Source organism: Ambystoma mexicanum, chromosome 2q, assembly GCF_040938575.1.
Source record: "Ambystoma mexicanum isolate Mex_15411 chromosome 2q, UKY_AmexF1_1, whole genome shotgun sequence".
NCBI lineage: Eukaryota > Metazoa > Chordata > Amphibia > Caudata > Ambystomatidae > Ambystoma > Ambystoma mexicanum.
In genome coordinates, this window is record NC_090924.1 from 480,164,179 (window position 1) to 480,186,974 (window position 22,796).

The 22,796-nt window shown below is 44.0% G+C and overlaps 1 protein-coding gene and 1 pseudogene across 2 annotated transcripts in view; both read right to left on the reverse strand.

Moving 5' to 3' along the window:
- The window catches only part of AMZ1 (archaelysin family metallopeptidase 1), a 486,560-nt gene that overhangs the window by 321,739 nt on the left and 142,025 nt on the right, over positions 1-22,796 (reverse strand). The window contains exons 1-2 of one of the 2 annotated variants that reach the window (XM_069647592.1): positions 19,776-19,845; positions 19,615-19,681 (exon numbers count right to left, since the gene is read on the reverse strand). The exons of the other annotated variant lie outside the window; for it this stretch is intronic. The gene's annotated coding sequence lies outside the window, so the exon portion shown is untranslated. Of the gene's footprint in view, positions 1-19,614; positions 19,682-19,775; positions 19,846-22,796 lie in introns of those variants that run through there. 2 annotated transcript variants of the gene reach the window in all.
- LOC138568765 (Y-box-binding protein 1-like) overlaps positions 932-22,796 on the reverse strand; it is a 30,503-nt pseudogene continuing 8,638 nt past the window's right edge.

Below are 22,796 nucleotides of genomic sequence, written 5' to 3' on the forward strand. Positions count from 1 at the left end.
CCCGCCCACTCTCTGCTTGGAGAAACGTCTGACCTACAGAGATTGAGAGTTGGAGGACAGAAGGACTCTAGCAGGACGGTAATTAGTGAAAGTTGAATGTGGCGAGGTCCTAAGCTGCAGAAAGCCTTGTGGATGATGCAGAGGGTCTTGAATTTGATCCTTGCAGTCACCAGAAGTCATTGGAGAACTTTTAGGGCTGGAGAGATGCCGTCCCTGGGCTTGCAGTCCTTTTCTAGATTAGTTGAAGAGGGCAAAGGGAGGAAAGAGGCAGATTAAGGAAGAGGCTGTTACAGTAGTCCAGCCTAGAGAGAAGCAGAGCTCTAGAGACAGTAGGGGTCATTACGAGGTTGGAGGTAGCCATGGTGCTATTAGCACCATGGCTGCCTCCAAACACGTGTCCGGGTTCTTTGAATGGGGGCTTACCGGGTCATTCCAACCTTGGAGGACCCGGTAAGTACCCATTCAAAATACCCATCCACATTCCCATTCGAGCCCCCATAGGGCTCAATGGGAATGGGGAGGGAACTAATAACGGCCACGTTATTAGCTCCCTGGTCCCTTAGCGACTCCCGCTAAGGGCAGCTGGTAAAACCAGCCGTCCTTAGCGGGACCCACTAAGGGACCTCGGAATGCGGCGGTAAGGGGTTAACGGCACCGGCATCCTTACTGGCGCCGTTAACCCCCTACAGCCGCACTCAAATGAGGCCCATTGAGTTTCTGGGGGAAGGCGAGGAAAGGGAGAATATTTATTTATTTATTTATTTCATACTTTAAAACCTTTAATAACAGATGCTTGCAATTGGTTGACGTTGAAAAAAGTGAAAATTCCATACAAATTAAAAATAAGGTTGTTAAAAATATGTTTGACCAGATACAAAACAATTTTAAAAACCTTTAAAAAAGGTGTATTGAGAAAAATAGGTTTCTAAAAACATGTTTGTCATTCCCAAAAGACCTTTGGTAGAAATAATAAAAAATTCATGTTGCATACATAATGCAGACCGTTCTAGTTATCTGGTCAATTGTATAAAGCAAGCACTCAAGGTCTTCAGTTCGAATTCTTTGTTAATTTCTTATTGCTGGAATTTCATTATTTTTGATGACTAAACCGGTTGATGGTTGAGATGGTAAGCCGGTATTTACTCAGCACCACCCTGCTCGGCCTCAGGAGCAGCCGTGTTCTCAGCTGGAAGGTCGGCTGTTTTGGTCTCTTTGCCATCTTGTGGTTTAGGGTTTTCTGGGCGTCTGCGTCTGTAGTTGAAGTTACAACGATACCGACGTTGAGGTGGTTGCTGACTCAGTGTCCCATCCCCCTGGTTTTCCTTATCTTCTGCATTTATGTCCTCTCGAGATGGTCTTTGACGAGGAGGGCCCCTGCGGAATCGTTGTCTATAACACCTGAACATATTTTGTCTGACTGGTCTGCCTTGTTCGCCCGCACCCTGATTATCAGCATTCTCTAGTAATTCCCCCCTGTAAAGGATGAGCATATTGTGGTTGACGCCCATATGGCCTTCGCATGTAGTAAAGTGGGTAACGCTGCCTACGAAAAGGGCGCTGTTGTTGAGGATTGCCTTCTTCAGGTGCACTCTCAGTTCCTTCACTTTTTTCTCCACTCTCGCTGTTCTGATAACTTTGTTGGTAATTGTGAGGAGGACCCCGGCGGTGGGGATAGTGTCTGTAATGATTACGATCTGCTGCGTATTTTCTGCCTTGAACTGGAACTCCTCCAGGGCCTGTGACATTAGCTTCTTCTGCACCCTTTTCTCCTTCCACTACATCAAACTCCACAATCTCTCCATCCCCTACACTGCAAAGGTACTTCCTGTGGTTATTCTTCTTGATGGCAGTCTGATGTACAAACAAAAGGGAGAATATTTCTGAGGATGTGAAGCTGAAAGTGAGCCTTCTTGGCAAGGTCAGCAATATGAGGAGAAAATGAGAGGAGTCGAAGATTACCCCCTGGCATTTTGCCTTACAAGAGGGTGAAGCAAGGGGGCCCAAGGACGGGGGGGGTCACAGTGCAGGGGGGAAGAAAGAGGGGGAGTGCCAATGAGAAGAATCTCAGTCTTGCGGCATTAAGGCAGAGATCATTGACAGTGCATCATGACTGAATAGCAGTCAGACAATCAAGAATCAGAGAGGATGGAGAGGATGTAGAAGAGGGAAGCTTAAAGGAGAGCGGAGTGTCATCTGCATAACACTGGAAGTGAGGGGAGAAGGTGGAGATCCAGTGGGCAAGGGGAATAAGGTAAATGTTAAAGAGCCAAAGCGATAGGATGGAACTGTGAGGGACACCGCAGGTAGAGAGTGAGGTAGCGGAGAGGAAAGGGTGCATTTGAACCTGGGGGGGCCAATTTGAAAGGAAAGAGGTCAGCCAAGCCAGTGCCCAGTCTGTGATGCCCAAAGTATCACAGAGCCGATTAAGGAGGTTGGCATAATTGACCGTTTTGAAGGCAGAGGATAGATCAAGGAGGATAAGAACAATATGTCATACATCCTCCCAACTGATATGGTTCTATAATATGGCAATACTAAAGCAATAATGCTGCACTACAAGGGCGTTAGCAGGTGGTAAAGCTCCAATGCCTGAGTTATTAGGCCAAAGTGAAGCAAGGGTCTTTATCGAGGGCCAGGGGTCGGTCCACACCTGGTATTGGCCAAGGAGGGGAGCATTATTACTCTTAGAACATTCCACCCAATGGTCATAGAATTGTCTATTTAAAACAGGGATAGACAAAGAAAAATCATTAGAATTTGTTTGTTTCTTTGTTTGTTTTATTTAAAATGCACACCAGACCCACAGGGCGCAGCCAAAAAGAAGATGCAAAGCTTACACAGTTTCAAATAATTACAATATGATCACAAAGATGTACAAGTGACGTTAATTACAAGCAGATAATAGGGAAAAAAATGTAAGGTTATATACAAGTCAAACTATACAGTATAAGTACAGTCCCAGTACAGTACAAGCACAATTGCAACTATTATTTACAATGATGGGCAGCATAGGTGAGCTACCGTATCTGACTATCCTTCCGTCAGGTTGAGGTGGGTGATATATCTCTTTCTAAAGTGTAACTAAGGTTGGTCTAGTATCAACATGTGAGGTAGTGAGTTCCAGAGTTTGGCAGCCTTCACAGGAAAGCTATTGCCACATATATTAGTAAGTTTAAATCTTGGTACCACAAGGCAATTAGAATTACTAACTCTTGTTGGCCTACTAGAAGTTCTTCTCAACAGTGTGTCTAGGTGAAGCATTGTTTAGGGCTTTATGGGTCAGAGAGGCCATTTTTAACTGTATTTTATTGTGGGTCGAGAGCCACTTGTATTGCCGTCTAATCGGGGCGATTTGTACTCTTTTATTTATACCTAGTGCAGCTCTGAGTGCATTGTGTTGCAGAATTCGTAGTCTCTGGATAGTTACTTTAATGGCACCACTGTATAAAGCATTACAGTAGTCTAACCTAGAGCGTATTGATGCTCTAGACAGAATAATGCAACTGTTATTAGAGAGGAATGGCTTACCAGCTCTGATGAGCTTACATGTGTATGCTGTGGTAGAGGCCAGTGATTTTAGTTGTTTATCAAAGGACATTGTGGAATTGAGGTAGAATCCAAGGGTTTTTACCTCCTTGGAGACTTTAATAATGTTTCCATCGATGGTAAATGATGAGTACTTGTTGCCTAATTTATTGATGTTGGAATGAGTACCCAGAATTATCAGCTCTGTCTTGTCATCATTCAGGCATAGACCATGGGTGGCCATCCATGCCTGAATGATGAGATATACCCTATTCACCAACGCCAAGTCCTTAGAATGATCCCCAGAAAGCGGGAGGAGAATCTGTGTTATCTGCATAGTTAGTGTAGGTGATACCCAGAAAATCCAAATCATCAAACAAGGGTTTGGTGAATATATTGTATAGGGTAGGGGAGACACAAGAACCCTGAGGTACCCCACACAGGATCGGGGAGGGGGTCTGCCGCTGTCGATGGAGAGAATACCCTCATGGTTCTCTCACTCAGAAAGGATTCTATCCATTTGATAGCCTCTGTGGAGAAGTGGGCTGCTGAGTCCAGGTGCCCACAGAGGACCTTATGATCCACCAAGTCGAATGCAGCTGAGAGATCAAGTAGTAAGAGCAGTGCTGTCTTCCCTCTATCTCTCAACTCATCGATCTGTGTTTTCAAGTCTATCAATGCAGTTTCTGTCCCATGTATAGGACAGAAGCCAGACTGTCTGACCACTATGAGTTTATGCAGCTCAAGGTACTTCTGAATCTGCATATAGGCGACTTTATCGAGTATTTTGAGTAAAAATTGTACCGTTGTAATGGGGCGGTAGTTGGTAGCAATAAGTGGATCGAACGTTTGCTTCTTTAGGAGTGGGAGAAACCACGATTGTTTTAAGTTGGCCGGGATAGTACCAGATGAAAAAGAAGCATTGATCAATTTGGAGATAAAAGGGGAAAGATCTCTGACCACGTCTTTTATGATCTGTGCTGGGCAGATATCTTCTTTACAATTGGATGGCTTAAGGGATACGATGATTTTTTCTACCTCTAAGACAGAGGTTTTGGTGAAGCAGAATCTATTAGTCTGGTCAGTGGATATAGCGCTAAGTGGGAGGGTATTAGCGGTGTGTGGTAGGTTTAGGGAATATTTCTTTCGTTTTATTTTGTTTTGGAGAGTGTTGATTTTGTTAGCTAGTGCCTGTTGGATGTCTGAGCACCAGGTCTTATTTTTGTCGCACAAGTCAGTTATAGGGATCGGTGACTCAAGCTCTTTTAGTATGGAAAATAGTTCTTTCATACTTGAGTTAGAATTGGCAATGCGTTCATTATATGAGTTCCGTTTTGCCAGGCAAACTTCATTTTTATAATGCACAGAAGTGGTTGTTAGTTTCTTTTTATTCTCGATGGAGGGGCATAGTCTCCAGACTGTTTCTCACCTTCTCTTCAGTAGGCGAAGGTCCTTTAGTTGTGAAGTTAACCACTTGTTAAGGTGGGCTTTTGCTTTACTTGTTCTTAATTTAAGTGGGGCAATTTTATCTAAAGTAGTAAGCATGATTTTATTATATTCATGCACCAGTGTGCTAGGTTCAAGGTTATCTGGTAGAGCGTTTAGAGTAGGGAGGATAGCAGGAATCACTTTATCTACGGTAATGTTTTTTTTTTCTCGTTAGACAAGGTGGAGCCTTGTGTGGTGTCATTTGTTGGGGTCTGGTAGTAGATAGTGTGAAGGACACAAGAGAGTGGTCAGTCCATGGTTGGGGCGTAAAAGCGGTAATGGTGGCTAAACAGTTATAGTCGGCCAACCAATTTAAGGTTCTACCCTTTATATGAGTAGGTTGGTTAACTTTTTGCGACAGGCCAAGTGCATTGATGGTATTGGCTATTTCTAAGGCTTGCTTGTCCGCTGGATCATTAAATCCTAGGTTAAAGTCACCTAACAGCAGTAGTTGGGAGGTGGATTTAAGGTTGTTGGTGAGTATGCTATGTAGGTCTTCCTCAAAGGTCCCAAGGGTCCCAGGAGGTCTGTAGATTAGTAAGTGATTGGGAGTTGTTTAGGGGGAGATTTACTGTGAGATTTTCACATGACTGCAGAGTTAGGTTAGGGACTAGTCTCAATGCTAGGCTCTCTCTAGATATCATGGCTATTCCTCCACCTCGGGTTCCATCTCTATCTTGTCTGGAGATAGTATAACCGTCTGGTCTGGCTAGCAGGAGCGCACGTCCTGCAGCATTATGTAGCCAGGACTCTGTGATAGCAAGGAAGTCCAGATTGCCTACGATAATTAAATCAGCTATGTCTATGGTGTGAGCCACGAGGGATCTTGCATTTAAAAGTGCTCCTTTCAGGGAGTGAGCCTCTATTTTAGCTGGGATCTGAAAGGGAGTAGGAGTATTGGGGAGCCTCAGCTTAGGGTTGTTTGTCCTATTCTGATTCACAGTGGTGCAGGGAATGGATGAAGGAGTTGACTGATTGGTAATATTAGCGTTCATACTAGGGTGACAGTTTGTTCTTTTATTAGTTGGTGGTTGCGATCTAGTAAGTGGTTCATACAATTTGGGAAGTCTAGCACAGGGTTTAAGATTTCTATTAAAGGTAGTACATGGGATAGTAACATAGTCTCCTGGAGCCATGTCAAGTAGGTACTTAAGAGAGGCATGGCTAGAGTTATTGGTGGACAAATTTTGTTGACTATACGGGACTATCTCCTGCTTTACTGGCAGGTTCCCATTGAAGTGGTCTAGGGTCCTGGAAACAAGGAGTATAGTTGCAGCTATAGTGAGATAGGTAAACATGCTGGGGATAGGCCAAGTGCTCAATACAGTAGTAGGATAGTGTCGCACAAGGACTACGGAATGTTGGGGCCCGGTGGACTAAGATCTAAATGTTGGGACATAATAGGCTAAATATAGCTCTCAAATATTGGAGACACAATAGTATACTAGATGCAGGTTAGGCAGGTCAAGGCACAAAGGCTAATGGCAACTCTCAAAAGTTAGCACACAATAGGCTAAATGCAACTCTCAAATATTGGAGACACAGTACTATATTAGATGCAGGTTACACAAGTTAGGGCACAGAAGGCTAAATGCACCTCTCAAATATTAGGGCCCAGCAGGCTAAATATGGGTTGCACAAGTCAAGGCACAAAGGCTAAAAGCAACTCTCAAATGTTGGCACACAATGGGCTAAATGCAACTCTCAAATGTCGGCACACAATGGGCTAAATGCAACTCTCAAATGTTGGCAACACAATAGGCTAAAAGCAGCTCTCAAATGTTAGACACACAGTAGTATGCTAGATACAAGTTGCATGAGTTAAAGCACAAAAGGGCTAGATGCAGCTCTCAAATGTTAGAGACACAGTACTATGCTAAATACAGGTTACCTAAGTCAATAGTGTTATGAAGAAAGGGTTACAGCAGTCATTATTGTCATCTGCCAATGCATGTTGTGCAACGGAGCTGCCAACATTCCAATTTTCCAATAGAAATCCACTTAATGTCACACAGACTAAGGGTTTCCAGTTGGTACATATCCCCCACAAGCAGTAACATTAGCTCTAATGCAAGGAATTATTACTTTGGAGTACGGAGGCAACATTCCTTGCACCGTCCCTCCTCACCAGTGGAAAAGTGTTGTTCTTTGGAGGGATTCAGAATATGAGCATCTCTGTGTAAATATGTCCATGTAAGCATTGATTCTTTAGTAGTTTATGGGCCTCATTACGACTCAGGCGGTAAGGGTTTTACGACGGCGTTAACAGCGCCGACCCTTACCGCCTGAGTACGAGGTCCCTTAGCGCCATGGCGGATTTAACACCTGCTTTTAGCAGGTGTTAAAATCCATGGCGCTAAGGGACCATGGAGTTAATTACGCCACCGTAATTTACGGTGGCGTAATTAACGCCTTCCCCACTCCCATTATGCCCTATGGGGCAAAAATGGGAATGGGGAAGGGTAAATGGGGATTGGGGACTTACCGCCCCGCCAAGGTCGGAATGGGGCGGTAAGTCCGCCAACCACCATGGCGTAAACGTAGTTTACGCCATGGTGGTAAAGTCACGGCCCAGGCGGTAACTTACCGCCTGGGTCGTAATGAGGCCCTATGTGTTTATATTTATTTATAAAGTGCAGGCAAGAGCATTGTATATATAATGCTTCTATTTGTGTATGGAATATACAAAGTACGAACCTAGCTGGGAAGCGCAGCGGAGCGCTGCACATAGGGGCCACACCCGGGTTTAGTGGTAGGGGAAATCAGCTGTTAGATGCACACACTCACATGCCACATATCAATGTTATAATCAAGTCTGTGTGAATGTGGCTCCATATTTGCCCCGTTAGAAGAAGGTGATAGCAGGAATTTTCATGCCCAACTCAAGGGTTTACATTACCTACAAAGGATGAAGAGCAGGTCAGAGCTGGCCAAACCCAGAGATCCCTCCTCTCCTACCATGCAAGTCGCGCCCTGTATTAGCTTAATAGGAATCTGGCCCAAGAGTGATCATGAGTGTGAGCAGTGTGCTGCAGCATGTCTTTGGAAAAGAACAGTGATAGTACTCCTTTGTCTACGATTAGTTCGCCTGTTTGCTCTGTTATCCAGGAATATGGGCTTCGAAGTGGCTTGTTTTATGCAAATTGGCGTTATACAAAACTTCAAATAAATTAATGAATAGTGCCCATGGAAACAACTGTTATTTCAGAAGGTAGCGCAATGGTGCCTCCGACTGGTAGGAAACTGCCACTCCTAGAATGGGTCAGCCCAACAATAGAGGAGAGGAAATGTACAATTTCCTGTAGCTTTGTGAGAGGAGCAACTTTGAAGGAAATTTGGTGACGGTCAAATGGCTTATATATGTCTGGCTGAGTGAGACTTTATGTCCGTTTATCTGAGGAAAGTGTGTTAGTTGCTTTAAACCTGGGAGGACACCATTTTGTGTGTTGGCTGGAGAGATTGCTGTAGGAAGGATGCCAGAGGTGGATGGAGTGGGAGCCTCAGAGGGAGGCGAGTCTTGCCCGAGTTGGTGGAGAAAACACTGCTCCCCCTAGCACCAGTCACAGTAGAATTGTTTGAGTTTTGAGTGGTGGGGTCCCCGAGCTAGATGGGTGAGTGCATGGTTGATCGGTTGGTGTCTGTTGTGATTTAGAGTGCTGATTTCACAGAGTAGGACAGTCAAAGAGGTGCAACTGGAATTTGCTTGGGTAGGCATGTTTTTGGCTTGTTTGAGTTTGTCGAGGGAGCCAAGGAACACCCTCCTGGAGGGGAACTTTACTCTGGTTCCCTCTTGGGAGGTACGTGCCTGTACATGGTCACATGAGAGGTGGGCAAGGGAGCAGTGAATTGCTTAAAGCCACTGAAGTGTCACAGACCTTGAAGGCTAAGTTTGAGGTGCTGGCTCAAAGGAGCAGAGCCCCTGCGTGGATCCAGATGACCCTCATGAGACCTGTAGGGCCAGAGGACATAATAGGATGGAAGATCAGATATGGGGCAAGGCTGGACCATAGGGGAGCAATTGTTTAAAAGTTGTAGGATGACAGCATATGTTTCCCCAGGATGCAGAGTTACAAGAAACTCAGGGTCCTTTTCTACATCCTGGAGAGATGTAGAAAACTGCACCTTTTAGCAGAGAGCTAGATAGGGCCACTTCATAGGCATGAACAATAGGGAGACAGGCACAACACTGTGTTTAAAGGAGAAGTTCCCTCAGGAATGTTATTGGCCCAATGCATAGAGCATTTATTTTTGAGCATATATCAATCGATGATGATTTGTTTTCCTATGCAGCCTACCTTTGATTTTCTGACATTTAAACATGCAAACTGCACAAATTGGAAACCACCAACTTGTGGTAATGTTATCTGTTGATCAATTGCCCTAAGTTCAAGTGCCCTGGCGGCAATACATCATAACACCCGCTCCTCAAGCTGACATCAGCAGATGCTAACTTTAAGCTTACACCCCTTTTCAGCAAGCCAGTGCACGTCTCATTCGAACAACCTCTGTGTGCAATTTAGTGATGTGTCTCCATGAAAATTCTAAGATGCCTCATTCCTCGATAAATATCAACAAACCCTTTCTGATCAGACAACATTGAAGCTTCTGCTGTCTTCGTGTCCACCTATTTCATTACGAGCCTCCATAACTCCTTTTTGCTCAATTCAGCTACCTAACAACTACGACAAATAGAACCTAAAAGGTACTTACATTAGCACTCAAGACTTTTCTCTGCAAGCGCTTTCAATTTCATTAATAATAATAATAATATTATAATAATAATAATAATAATAATAATAATAATATTAACTATTACATAATTGGCAAATGTCTTTGTTAAACCAGATTTAAGTTGTATATTTAGATCAGTTCTCCTTTCTTTTTTTTTTTCTTAATTTGATTAGTTTGTTACAAACCTTTAAAATATAATGTCTTCAGGAAAAAAACAAAGCTCCCATTATTTAAAATTACACAAAAAAACTAAGTACTCCATTAAACATCACAACATAGAACAGGAAGACCGAGCAACAAATAAAAAAACAAAAAAAGAAGAAGAAAACTATTGTAGTATCGTAAATACATAGTTCAATTGGTTGAGACCTCATAGATCCTCAATTATCCGTTTGTTCAATGCATCCAAAAAGGATCTTAGGGCCAATGTTAATTTTCGAACAGATTCATCGAATACGATTTGCCACCAGTCATCTGCAGTTAAGCTCGGTCGACTCAGGGTGATTGTCCCCAAAGATCTCGTTCTCTCCATACGGAAGGCGGTACAGGATATAGTTAGGTGTTTTAAAGTCTCTTCATATAAACCGCAAAATCTACAGGTTTTAGGGATAGTTGCATTTTGAACACACAACCTTTTGCGCTCAGCAGTTTCTAACAGATTCAAATGAAATTTCATATTGAGATTTTGGCGATAAGGATCCGGAAATTGTTTCAAATAGTTTTGAGTTACATTGACTGATATTTTCGCACTTCGAATGCCTTTCATGGTGTTATGGTGCCGACTTTGTTCTTCTGCTGATATCCAGTCTTTTTGCCATGGTAGTTTTTTTACATGATTTGGATTAAAGTATAGGGTATCAGTGCAGGTATCCAGGTCTTTTAAGATCATCTTGCATCTATTAACCCATAAGACTAGAACCTTATTTTCATCCCCATTTTCTGCATTTTCCAGAATTTTAAACTGTGGAAGAATATCTTTGTTTGTAATTTTTCGGTACAATGTTAGCATGTTCCAGCATACTCTCGCCTGTATGCAAATCAAACTTAGTTCGTACTGGATACATGCTGTTGGGGTTCCTTTAGGCAACCGTAAAACCCTTGTCCAAAAGATATTTTCAAGGGTGTTCCAGAATTGGAATGAGCAGCCTAGGCACTTTCTGCTCCATGTATTAATGCAGGAACAGCCTTTTGCTTAAAAAAGGCGAGAGCTGGTAATAAGGAGAACCGACCATATTTTTTGTTTACAATTGCAGCTTGGTTTGCTAGTAGTTGGCATTTTGTTTTTGTACTCGCGACCCACGGGGCGTCGTTCAGATTTGAGTTGATCAACATGCCCAAGTATCTGGTGCTTGATGTAATAATATTCAAGGGTACATTTTCGAGATGCCATCAAAAGCAACTTAGCTGTTTTTTTTGGTGCCTCTTAGATCTTCCAAGACTAGAATTTCCGACTTTTACGACTCCCTCGTTGGTCTGGACGTACTTTTCTAGCGCATTCAATTTTCTTTGCAGACCTATAGGTGTCGCATCCAGCAGAATTAGGTCATCTGCATAAAGTAAATGGCTTATGTGGCGACCATTCATTTTTGGGGGAAATGCAGTTGTGCTATCAAGAGACTGATCAATGTCAGACAAAAAGAGGTTGAAGATAATTGCTGCCAAGGGACATCCTTGTTTAACTCCACTATATGTAAAAATGGGGGAGGATAGTTTACCCATACGATCCAGTCTGATTCGAATCGTAGTATTAATGTGAAGATCTCTAATGGCCATAAGTAAGCTAGGAGGACACTTCCAGCTGACTAATTTTGACCATAAGATTTCACGGTCGATGCTGTCGGACACGTGAGAGAGATCAATAACAGCAAGGTAAATCTTACCACCAGTTCTTAAGGTTTCCATTTTCATGATATTCACTATGAGGAGATTTAAGCAGCATCCAACCTCTTTAACAAAGCCGGTGTGTCTAGGATCTAAATAGTTTGTCGTCAAGCACCATTCCATTAGTTGGCGTTGGATGATGGTCACATAGATTTTACCCAGTACATCAAGAAGCGCAATTGGTCGGTAATCTTTAGGATCTATTTCCTTTTTTGAATACTGGGACAATAATTGCATTTTTCCACGATGTCAGTGTGGCACAAGTGGTAGCAATCTTGGTGAAAAGGGTATAGCAAAATCGGGGCAGAGTTCGGCATTGATAACTTTCCAATTTGGACCTATTCCTGTAGTCTTTGCGTTATGGGTTTTTCTAACATAATATTTTTTTTCTCCCACAGTTCATTTTACATTTCTTCAGTCCTCAATAATTATGGCATCAATTCAACCATGCATTACTGAAGCGTAAATGGTGAGAGAGAAAGTCGCTGAAAAGGTGGTGAATCGAGTGAAAGTGGTGACGATCGCTCACAGGATCCTGATCTTCGATGCATGGAAGATGTTTCCATTTGGTGTATATGCTATTCCTGTGAGGTAATGCCAACTTTGATGGAGAACAATTGTTGCCGAAAATACTATGGCTGCTTGGCCTACACAGCCAAAGAAGAACCTCAACAACTATGCTTTACCCAGCTGCATGACTTCAGGGCAGCCTGCCTTACAAGAGCCATGTTGAGAATGATGATGGCGCAGATGCACAAACATATAGCAACTGTTACTCCTTGTGCTGCTAGTAATGAATAAGTCGCACTTGCATGATCTGAATGACACATGGCCCAGTAATATTGTTTGTCTTATCTTCCCTTTGTCTTCCCTTCTTTGTTTTGTGGCGCCTAGAAACACATGTGTACCGGTGCGTTATAAAAGCCATATCATATCATATGTATTGTGTCTATCCACACTTTTTTAACACCCTTATTTAAAAAATATTGGACTGTGAATACTTTACTCACAAAGTATGTTTTTAAATTCCTACCTATGCCTTATTTCTTCCAAGATAGACCAAAAAAGATACATGTAATTATTCCATTCATTCAACAAAACTATTTCTCAGGTCCCCCTCACGAGTTGGGTAGTAGCCCTTAAATGAAGCGGTAACACTATTACGGCCACATTTAAGGGCTGGCCCAATCCCGAGTTGGGCTGTAAATTGCAGTATTCCTCTAGCAAAAAGCTGGAAGTAAAAATGTCCACTTACCGCCAGTTTATTGCTGTTGTCGGTGCTATTACCGCCGGTGCAATTACTGCCAGCAGTAATAGCACCCCTAACCCCATTGGGTCCATAATGGGGTTGGGGTGCTATTACTGCTGGCAATGGGGAATGGGCAATAATTGCCCAACCGCTACTCGTGATCTGGCGCTAATAGTGCCGGACCGAGTAGCTGTAACGCTATTTGCGCTGGTGGTATCACGGCGGTATTACTGCCAGGATACCACCAGACTCCTGATGAGGCCCTCTATCTTTTACACAGATGGTACAAGCATGTGGTCTATCAAGCGTTTACTTGGTGGATTCATGGAAGACTAGGATTCCGCATTCGATGTGTCATATCTGCCTGTATCGTTCGAGCCATCCTTGAACAATTTCCCAGTGCCTCCAGACAATACACTCGATTTTTATAGACAGTACTCCTATCAGCTCAGTATAATTTGTAGTTTGCATATACCTTCAAAAATGCAGTTTTTATCAAAATATTTTACTTTGAATAAAAAAAGTCTCTAATCATTTTGAATTGTTTAATTTCTAATTATTTCAAGTTAGTGTATTTCATTTCAAGTTTTTAGTTTTACTAACATATTCCAACTGTTTCTCATATGTTCCCAAACAACATACAAAAAGGCACAAACCCTAAAGTCACAATACCAAATACTCAGTAGTTGCATTATAGGGAGAATTGCCTTTCTTCTTATTGCTTCACATGTTACTTCGTTGTTTCAAGTACTCTAAAATTCAGTAGGTTGCATTTAGGAATACACAAGTATTTTATTTAAGCAATAATAAAATGTTCTCTGTGTTTAACCAGCCAGTAACAGCCCAAATCCCAAGTTATAGGCCCTAACGAGAGCCTTAACGCTGAGGCCCGGTGCTGTTTCCGAGCTGGTGAAGCCTGCAGGATAGATTATTATTGCTATTAGAACCCTCGGGAAAAACCTCAAGGTGCTAATAGCTATTAAAAAAAGCAAAAATACCCACGCTGCTTTGTTTTCAGCAGCAGCTGGGGAGATTCATAATTGCCATCGAAATGGAATGTAGGGCTCCGCTCGTAGCCCCTCTTCCATTTTCTTGGCTTGAACAGGAAGTTAAGCAGACTGTGCGGCCCGGGCAGAGGAGCACTTTTCAGGTAAGGAGAGGGGGGTGCAGATGTTCAGAGGCTGGATTTGGGGTCGGGAGGCAGAGGAGGTAAAACAGCAGCACCGGGTGGAGGGCAGGTGCGTAGAGCAAATGGCTTGCATCAGTAGATTCAGCCCAGTTTCGGAGCAACCTGTTTGGCTGCCTCTGCCTCACCCACCAAGGCTGCTAATAAATGTTAACAACCCTCACACTTTGGCAGCCATAGGAAAGAAAAGCAATGAAGTAGCATGATGACAAGTGAATGAAAGTGTTTGTCCAAGTCTCCAACACCAAGTGTACTAAGAGAAATGGTATTCTATGCCAGTAAGATCAACAAGAAGTATTGTGACTGCCCTGAATACTTTTCCGATATTAATCACACTCGATCACAATCTATCCAAACACTTCTCCCTTATCAATGCACTGTTATTACTTTGTCCATGCCTTTTCATTGAGGTTGGCTTTTGTGCCAGCAGGTACAACAGAGCATCCGTGAATTTACAACTAAATGTTTTTTTGCATCTATCGACACTTGTCCGCCTATGACCCGGTGTCTCCATATTCCCCTTTAAGGACACTCGTCCCTGCAATCAACATATTTGTGTGTCCTTCGACAAGGTGCCTGGCCTATTCTGCCTGCTAGGTCCAGACTCCCCCCTTGCCTTATTAAAGGCAGTTCTCACTTGGGCCATATGATCACAAAGGGGTTGGGTGGATAGGCATGCACAAGGTGCCGAATACCATATACAACTCAAGCAAGGGGTCTTCCCTCTAGGGACCAATGGCCACATGACCACCCCAGACCCGATGTCTCCATACTCCCCTTTGAAGACCCTGTCCCTGCAATCAACATATCTTTGTGTCCTTTAACAAGGTGCCTGGCCTATTCCTTCCCTTATCAAAGGCAGTTCTCACTTGGGCAATGCGCTCGCAATGTGGATGGGTGGATGGGCACGTACAAGATGGTGAATTCCATGTACAGCTCAAAGGGGTCTTGCTTCTAGGGACCAATGGCCACAAGGCCACTTCAGACCCAATGTCTCTATACTCCCCTTTGCAGACCCCATCTCTGCAATACACTCTGTGTGTCCTTTGAAAAAGTGTCAGGCTTATTTCACTCGCTATGTTCAGATCAACCCCCCTCCCTTATCAAAGGCAGTTTTCACTTGTGCCATGCGCCCGCGATGGAGATGGATGGATGAGCGTGCACAAGGTCCCGAATATCATGTACCACTCAAAAGGGGTCTTGCCTCTAGGGACCAATGGCCACATGGCCACCCCAGGCCCAGTCTCTCCATACTCTCCTTTGAAGACCCCATCCCTGCAATCAACATGTTTGTGTGTCCTTTGACAAGGGGCCAGGCCTATACCGCTTGCATCATCCTTATCCACCTCTGCCCTTATCAAAATTCAGTTCTCACTTGCACCTGGCGCTCGCAATAGTTGTTGGAATGTGCCCACATTCTTTTACGAAATTTTAAATCTTCAATCCTTCACTGCCATCAATCTTTACACATACCAAACTATGGCAATGTACCGATACTATATCAGGCCCCCAAAAAAACAAGCAACTATATGCAGGGGCAATCCTTCAATGTGAAAAATTCACATACACACCCACTTTTCAAAGTGTTTATAAATGCATTCAAATCCTTAGCAAGAACATCGTTCTATGTTAATTTATCAACAGTCTTTTTTTGATGCTTTTTTGCTGAATTTAATTTCTCAAAATAACTAATTGAAAATGTTTATTTCTCTTTTTGGGGGGTTATTCCCCAACCCCTCCTCCACTATTAATTTAACACTATTGCCTACCTACCCTTCACCCCTTATATACCCTTCCCTCCCCATGCCCCCTATGTTTATTCGATGAGTTTTTCGAGAGAAGAAATTTGGCAAATGAACATCGTACCCACGAAAAAATCTCTGCAGTCTTCTATGGATACCATCATTGCATGGCTTGTTATCTTTGTTGGTGAATCTCCTCGTAGATTTTCCCAACTACAAGTAATTGAACTCTTAGTTATTGCAGTGTTCTCGTTTTCAACTTGGTATATTTATAGTGCGTTTTAATCCATTTACATTTACATTTTATTTTCATATACCTCAATTACTTCTCAACCTTTCAATCTATATTATTAGAACTTGAATTTCTACATTACATGATAGTTTTTTTTGAGTAAGTAATGTTTTGTCATCGCTCTCATCTTTTTGTGGCACAATGGATGATCAAAGTACCAGCAGTATGTTTCTTCATGTGACAGACCATTGACATAAAAGCAGGTGGTTAACCTGGCAGGTCAGACTAGCTTACAGAGCAGTTAGCAAACTCAAAAGCGCTTTGTATTTGTGAGGTTTTTATTGTTGAATCTTAAGACTGCCATTTTCCAGCCCAAAATCCATTATTATAATAACAGGATAACACAGGGGAAGTCATGCTCAAAGGAGCTTTTCACGTTCTTGCGAGAAGTTAAGGGTAAACCCTGCATCAAAGCCGTCCCTTCTAAAGATTCCACTTGGTGCTATGGAATACATGATACCTTTGTTTCCAAAGTTTCCTCACTCCTATAATCTATTAATGATCATAGGGAGTCTCCTAGCTCCCCAGGGGGCATCTCAGAGGAGGCTGTACATCCCACCTCCTCCCCTGTCAAGGTGCGACCAGCCTTCCATTTCTCCCAGAGTACTGAGCTCAAAATCACCCAGATTGTAGCCAGCATGAAGCCAACCTCATGCAAGAGCAAAACCTGCCTGTCCAGGCTGCTAATAGCCTGCCTGGATGTTCTAGGCCCCTTGGTAACTAAATTGGACAACCTGTCTTTTTCCGAAGGGTGCGTTTCGCCTCTTCTTAAAGAGGCGTGGATTACCCCTTTACTAATGAAGGGCAATCTCGACCCCATGCTTGACAGAAATTATCGTCCCATCACCAATGTGCCCTTCCTTCTTAAAATCATGGATCGGGTGGCATATCTCCAGTTTCAGAAATTAATTTAAGACAATAACATCCGGTTCCATGTGTTAATAACTCAGCAAAAATATTGCCGTACAACAATATTGCCATATTTTTGCGCGATATTAAGCCATGGAACCTGCAGGGGACACCCCTGTAGCCCCCACATTTGTTTTAATGGAGCAGGGGACACCCCGCAACCCCCGGTCCCAATAACCCCATATATTATCCCCACTAATAATATCGCCTATGGCCTTACCCCACAACCATATATATGCCAATATTATTGGTGGGGATAATATTACCCGATACCTAACATCCTGGGACCACGGCATTCGGGTTTTAGAGCGAGACATGACACTGAGACCGCCATGTCTGATTTAAAATCTATCCTAGCTGGCATTGTGGACCAGGGCCATCCCAACCTCCTGATGTTGCTTGATCTTTCTGCTGCGTTTGACCTGGTCGACCATGCTCTACTGGTGACCAGGTTAGATTCCTTGGTGGGCTGCTCTGGGTTGGCAGCACAGGGGGTGGCCTCCTTTCTGGGCCCCCACAATGACAGAGTTGCTATCAATGACACTAGCTCATCCCCAGCATTTATCACCAGCATAGCCCCACAAGGCTATTGTCTCTCGACCCACCCTCTTCAACATTTACATCCTGCCGCTTCTCTGGGTTCTTGACGACCTGGGCATCCTCTATATCAACTATGCAGACAACACCCAGGTCATCCTAAAGCTCTCAGGCACCTACTCACAGGACACATTGGCCATTAATACCATCTATTCTACCATCCAGGCTAGGATGGCAACCAACTCCCTGGCCCTCCACTCTTATAAGACAGAGCTCCTTGTTGTGGCCTTTGGCCACATGCTCAAAAACCTTGCCCCAAGTATAAAAGCGTTATCATCACTAACAACACTATCCTGATGGCCACGACTGTGAAGACTCTGGGCGTTACCCTAGATGCTGACAATGAGACAACATGTCGGCCAGATTTGGGCCTCCTGCTCCTCCTTATTAATAAACTGCTCAACCACATTCGACCCTTTCTCGCAACATAGAAATATTTATCTTCTAGCCTCAGCCCTTGCAAACCTGTGGCTGGATTACTGCAACTGTCTGCTGATTGGTACCTCCCAATCTAACCTTTCAGCATTACAAGTGATTCAAAATGGGGCTGTACAAGCAACCCAGGGTCTCTCCAGACGGGATCATATCACCAATGAAAGGAGAGAGCTGCACTGGCTGCCTGTGAAAAATGGTCTCTCCCACAAGATTCTGACTCTGACCCACAAATACCTGATTCATGCCCCTGACATCTTTTTGGGCACCTGAAGGTCCATCAGCCATGTCGCACTGTCAGGTCTCAGGATCAAGCCACACTCATCCAGCCTAAATCTAGGCTGGTCAGATTTTGTGGCACAGGCTTTGATGCCCAAGCTCCAAGAATCTGCAACTCTTTCCCACTTGATCTAAGAAAAATCAAAACCACAAATGAGTTTAAAAAAAGGCTTAAAACATTCCCCTTTAACTGCCCTCTTGGCTAAGTACTGGTCTCGCCCAGCTCTTGATTGCCTTTGATGAATTCTCTTTTATTTGTCTATTGTACTGTCTTGTGTGCGCCGTGAGGCCTTGGGGCGAGTTGGCACGTTATAAAATTAAAATAAATAAATAATCACTCTCATACTTTAATAATTATTATCTTTTTTTAATTCTTTGACTAGATCTTCCTGAGCATATAACAAGGCCTTCAGGTATTGTTTTGGGTTGCTGTAATATCAGACATTATAAGGGTCCTGGTACAGTGATGCACATTTTCCCTAAGGATATGTCGTCAATACCAACACAGTGGCTCAATTGTGGCCTTTCAGTATCCGGGATTGACAGCAGAGCCAAGGATGGCGTGGAAGACATGAAGGGCAATCGATTCCACATCTGCAGCATCCAGATCAAAGTTCACTGAAAAACGTCGCCCCCGACTCACTCATAAATTACTTCCCAATGCTGTTCCAGCTGTATTTCTTTACACACAGTCAGGTGAGTAGTAAAAATGAATGATTAATGTATGTTTAGATATACACAACTATATATATTTTTTAAAAATTGATCACACAATCTCTTGAACTTGTGTGACAATTGCTAATGGGATGATAGGCTGGAAGTGTTTTGGAAATATTGGTATAGATATTTTATTGTCAATTTTTAAATTATGTTTCAATTTGCAAATGGCTTTAAATTTTGGACTTTGAGCTTGAATATATTCCTAATGTTTGGATACACAAACGGTTCACTGCAATGTCAGCCTTTGTGAAATGTTAAAAGCAGTATCTGTACCCACCCATGGACCTCCTTGGTGCGAAGTTGGAGGCTGGGAAGTTGGAGGCAAGGCATGGCCCCTGATTACCACGCAGGGTCTTGCACTCCTGTTCTCTGAAATCCATGCGAGACTTGAAATTGTGCACGATTATGAGCTCTCAAGCTCCATTTTGATCAAGCCGATGCTTAGCATTCGGCAACGCGACGCTGCACCACCTGGCTCTCTTGCTGGGACCACACCAGGTCCTGCACTCCAAGTCCTCCAGCCTAAACCAGCCCCCAGTCTGAAACTTGACCTGCAAGCAGTGAAATAAGCAGGGGCACCTACCTGAAGCTTGATCTAGTTTCCAGGGCACCCGGGCATCAGCGTCTCTCAGGGTCAAACCGGAACCCCCCTGCAGAAGCACAGAAAGGTCAAAGGTTAAGCAGTGCACAAAACGCTGATTCCAGAACCTTTGTTTCCGCTGTTCCAATTGCCACAGTACTTACATGATCCTGCTCTGACTCTTCATTGCTGCACTTCACTGGACCTTTGCCCTGGTTTCCTGCACTTTCGACCTGTGAAGGAAAAGAAGGAAGATTAGACACCAAACCTATGAGACACACCTCAAACCTCGGGCATAAGGGAGGGACAAGGTTGACACAACCCTACACCTTCCGTGCTGATGCATCTAGTGGCTTAGAATATGCCAATTGGGATCAGTGTGCGGGTGGTGAGGACTTCCACGGTGCCCCTACAAGAACCGATGTACCGTAGCACGGGTGAGCATTGCAGAACACTAAGCCTACAAAATCATCTTGCCTGGGCACCATGGAGTCCTCAGAGATAGGCGCTTTGGGCAGGCTCATAGGGGACCTGGGGACTGAGGTACGCGCGGCTAGGTCAAAAACCAATGCGTTGTGGAGGGAATTGGTGGTAAATCGGTAAAGAAACGAAGACCTGGCGACATAGTTCAATGAAGTGAAAGCCAGATGAGCCCCCTTACCAAGAGACTACTGTGACGAATCAGAGGTGATCATCCCAAAGACCCTGGCATGGAACTCTTCTTATGTGTCCAGGGAAAAGCAGATGCTTCCTGGTCCTGACCCTGGGAGTGGGAGTGGTGTTCTGCGGGAGGATCACATGGGAGGGGACTCAGGTCAGGAGAATTGGGAGAGCCCTTAACCAACTTCCCTAATGATCCCACAGTCTTAATGGCCTACTGTAAAATGAAAGCATTGGATGTAAAAAGGAACAAGAACATTGGGTACTGCAAGTCCCAAAATGCTCTAGGTACTGGGACGAGGAAGAGGGGCTCAGAGGTGCAGAACTGTGGTGTGCGCTTTAGTGGTTCTGAGTGAACTTTTAAATATTTAAAGCCCCTTCAGGTGCAGCCCATTAGAAAGCAGCAGTGTGAGCAGCAGAAGTAGAGAGAAGGAAACGCCAGAGCCACCTCTGTGTTCGAGGCGGGACACAGTACTGAGAGAGTCATAGAAGTTAAGACTCAGAACTGCAGATGACGCACAGTGGGAAGCAATGCTGTTGCTGGCTGTCCCGCAGGAGAGAGAAGCTCTCCTGTTCTGGCATCCTACTTCGGTGGTTGGCGATCATTGTAGTATGCAAGGAGCAAGGCAGGCTCCCTGTGTAGAAGTCCCGGGCTGTGGGAGTGTGACCGGAGCTGTCAAACATCCCGGACCAGACGGGAAAAGAAGAAGTACCAGCAGCAGCGGGTCAGACAGAAGCACAGGGAAAGACCGGCGAGTTGGCCTTCAATAAGCAACTATAACCACAAAAGTGATGGGTGGAAGGTTTTGAATTAATCTGAACCACTGGCATTGCTATGAGCAACCTTCCACCATTTTTAGCCCATCTGCGCCATTGCAAAACGGGTCCAGCTATATGCAAATCAGTCAGGTACTGCCACTAATGGTAGCAGCCCAGCCTAAACTGCTAGGCCAGGTCCCCTCTGCACGGAAACACAAGCAACCCCAGACATGTTTCAGCCTCGTTGGGCCTCCTCAGTGAGGTGCAGCTTGTTTCCCTTTGGTGCAGCGATCAAGGGACGCACATCTGTGCATACCCTCTCTCACATAATGAGACAAGCTATAACCACAAATGTAATGGCTTGGCAGGCTGAAAAACGATGGTCTGGAGGGTTGCCCAGAGCTGTGCCCGTGGTTATGATTAATTCAAAACATTCCAGCCATCACCTTTCTGTTTTGCTGAAGTCACCCCAAGTGGGACGGGTATACCCAGACCTGAGTCCCGAGTCTTCCAGGCCTAGAGACCCAAGCTACGCCTCACTGATGACACCCAACAAGGCTGAAACATTTCTGGGGATGCTTGTGCTCTCGTGCAGAAAGGATGGGACCTAGCCGTTCGGGCTGGACTGCCCCTTTTGGGGTAGGACTAAGCATGATTTGCATATGATTTTTCCCCTTCTGTAATGGCTTTGCAGGCTGAAAAACGATAGTCTGAAGGGTTGCCCAGAGCTGTGCCCGTGGTTATGATTAATTCAAAACCTTCCAGCCATCACCTTTCTGTTTTTCTTCGATAAGCAACCCCAGGGTGATATGTAATAGACCGCTGGCTGCCAGTAACCCTTTTGATTACCGAACTAATTACATTTATTATTTGTGGCGCAACATTCATATTGTGAGAGACTGAGTGGGGAAATACTGTAACATTTATTGCCAAAGTAAAGAGGGGGCAATATTTGAACAAGATGAATGTAATCTACAAAGAGGAAGATTATTTGAAAGGAAAATAAAATCAACATTGCTTTAGCCAAAGAAAGGCAATTACGAACAAAGAGGATACAGTTTCCCTAGTAGTTAACAGAAAAGGAGATTACTTGAAAGGGAATAAGACAACCAGTATTGCCCAAGTCAAAGAGGGACTATTATGAATAAAAGGGGACACGCTTTTCTAAAGGGGGAAACCTGAACAAGAGACCTTACCAGCAGCTAAATGATGTTGTAGAAGGAACCCAAAGGTGGCAGGAGAGAAGCCCTCCTTGTAGAAATCATCAAGGGGGAAAGGAACATAACCTGCATTGCATGTGACAAACAAATCAGTGGAACAAACAGCATAAATGTGTATTGTGCCTTTATGGAAGAGGTTGTTAACCCAGTGTTGCTGTTGAAAGTCAAAGAGTTTTCTAAAGTTTGAAGTACGCCTCACCACTTGTAGTAGTGATAGGTGTTTTGTCCTGGCAGGCGAGTATACCAGGAAAGGGACTATTAGTGGTTAGCCCTGGCAGGTTAGTGGAACAGGAAGAAGACATTGAAGTACTGTAGTGTGGTGGAAGGTTGTGGTGGAAAGAAAGTGCCAAGTCCACTAATATGTTTTGTTGAACTGTGGTAAAACCATCCTGACTTGCCAGTATTGTTTATGAAGAAGATGTGAAAGTTGTTCTTTAAAGAAGAGAAGTCATACTGGATTCTAACTAGAAGTGTGAAGACAAAGGGCCTCATCAGAAGTTGGGCTGCATCCCAGCGCTAACTGCCGGGATACTAACCAGCGCTATT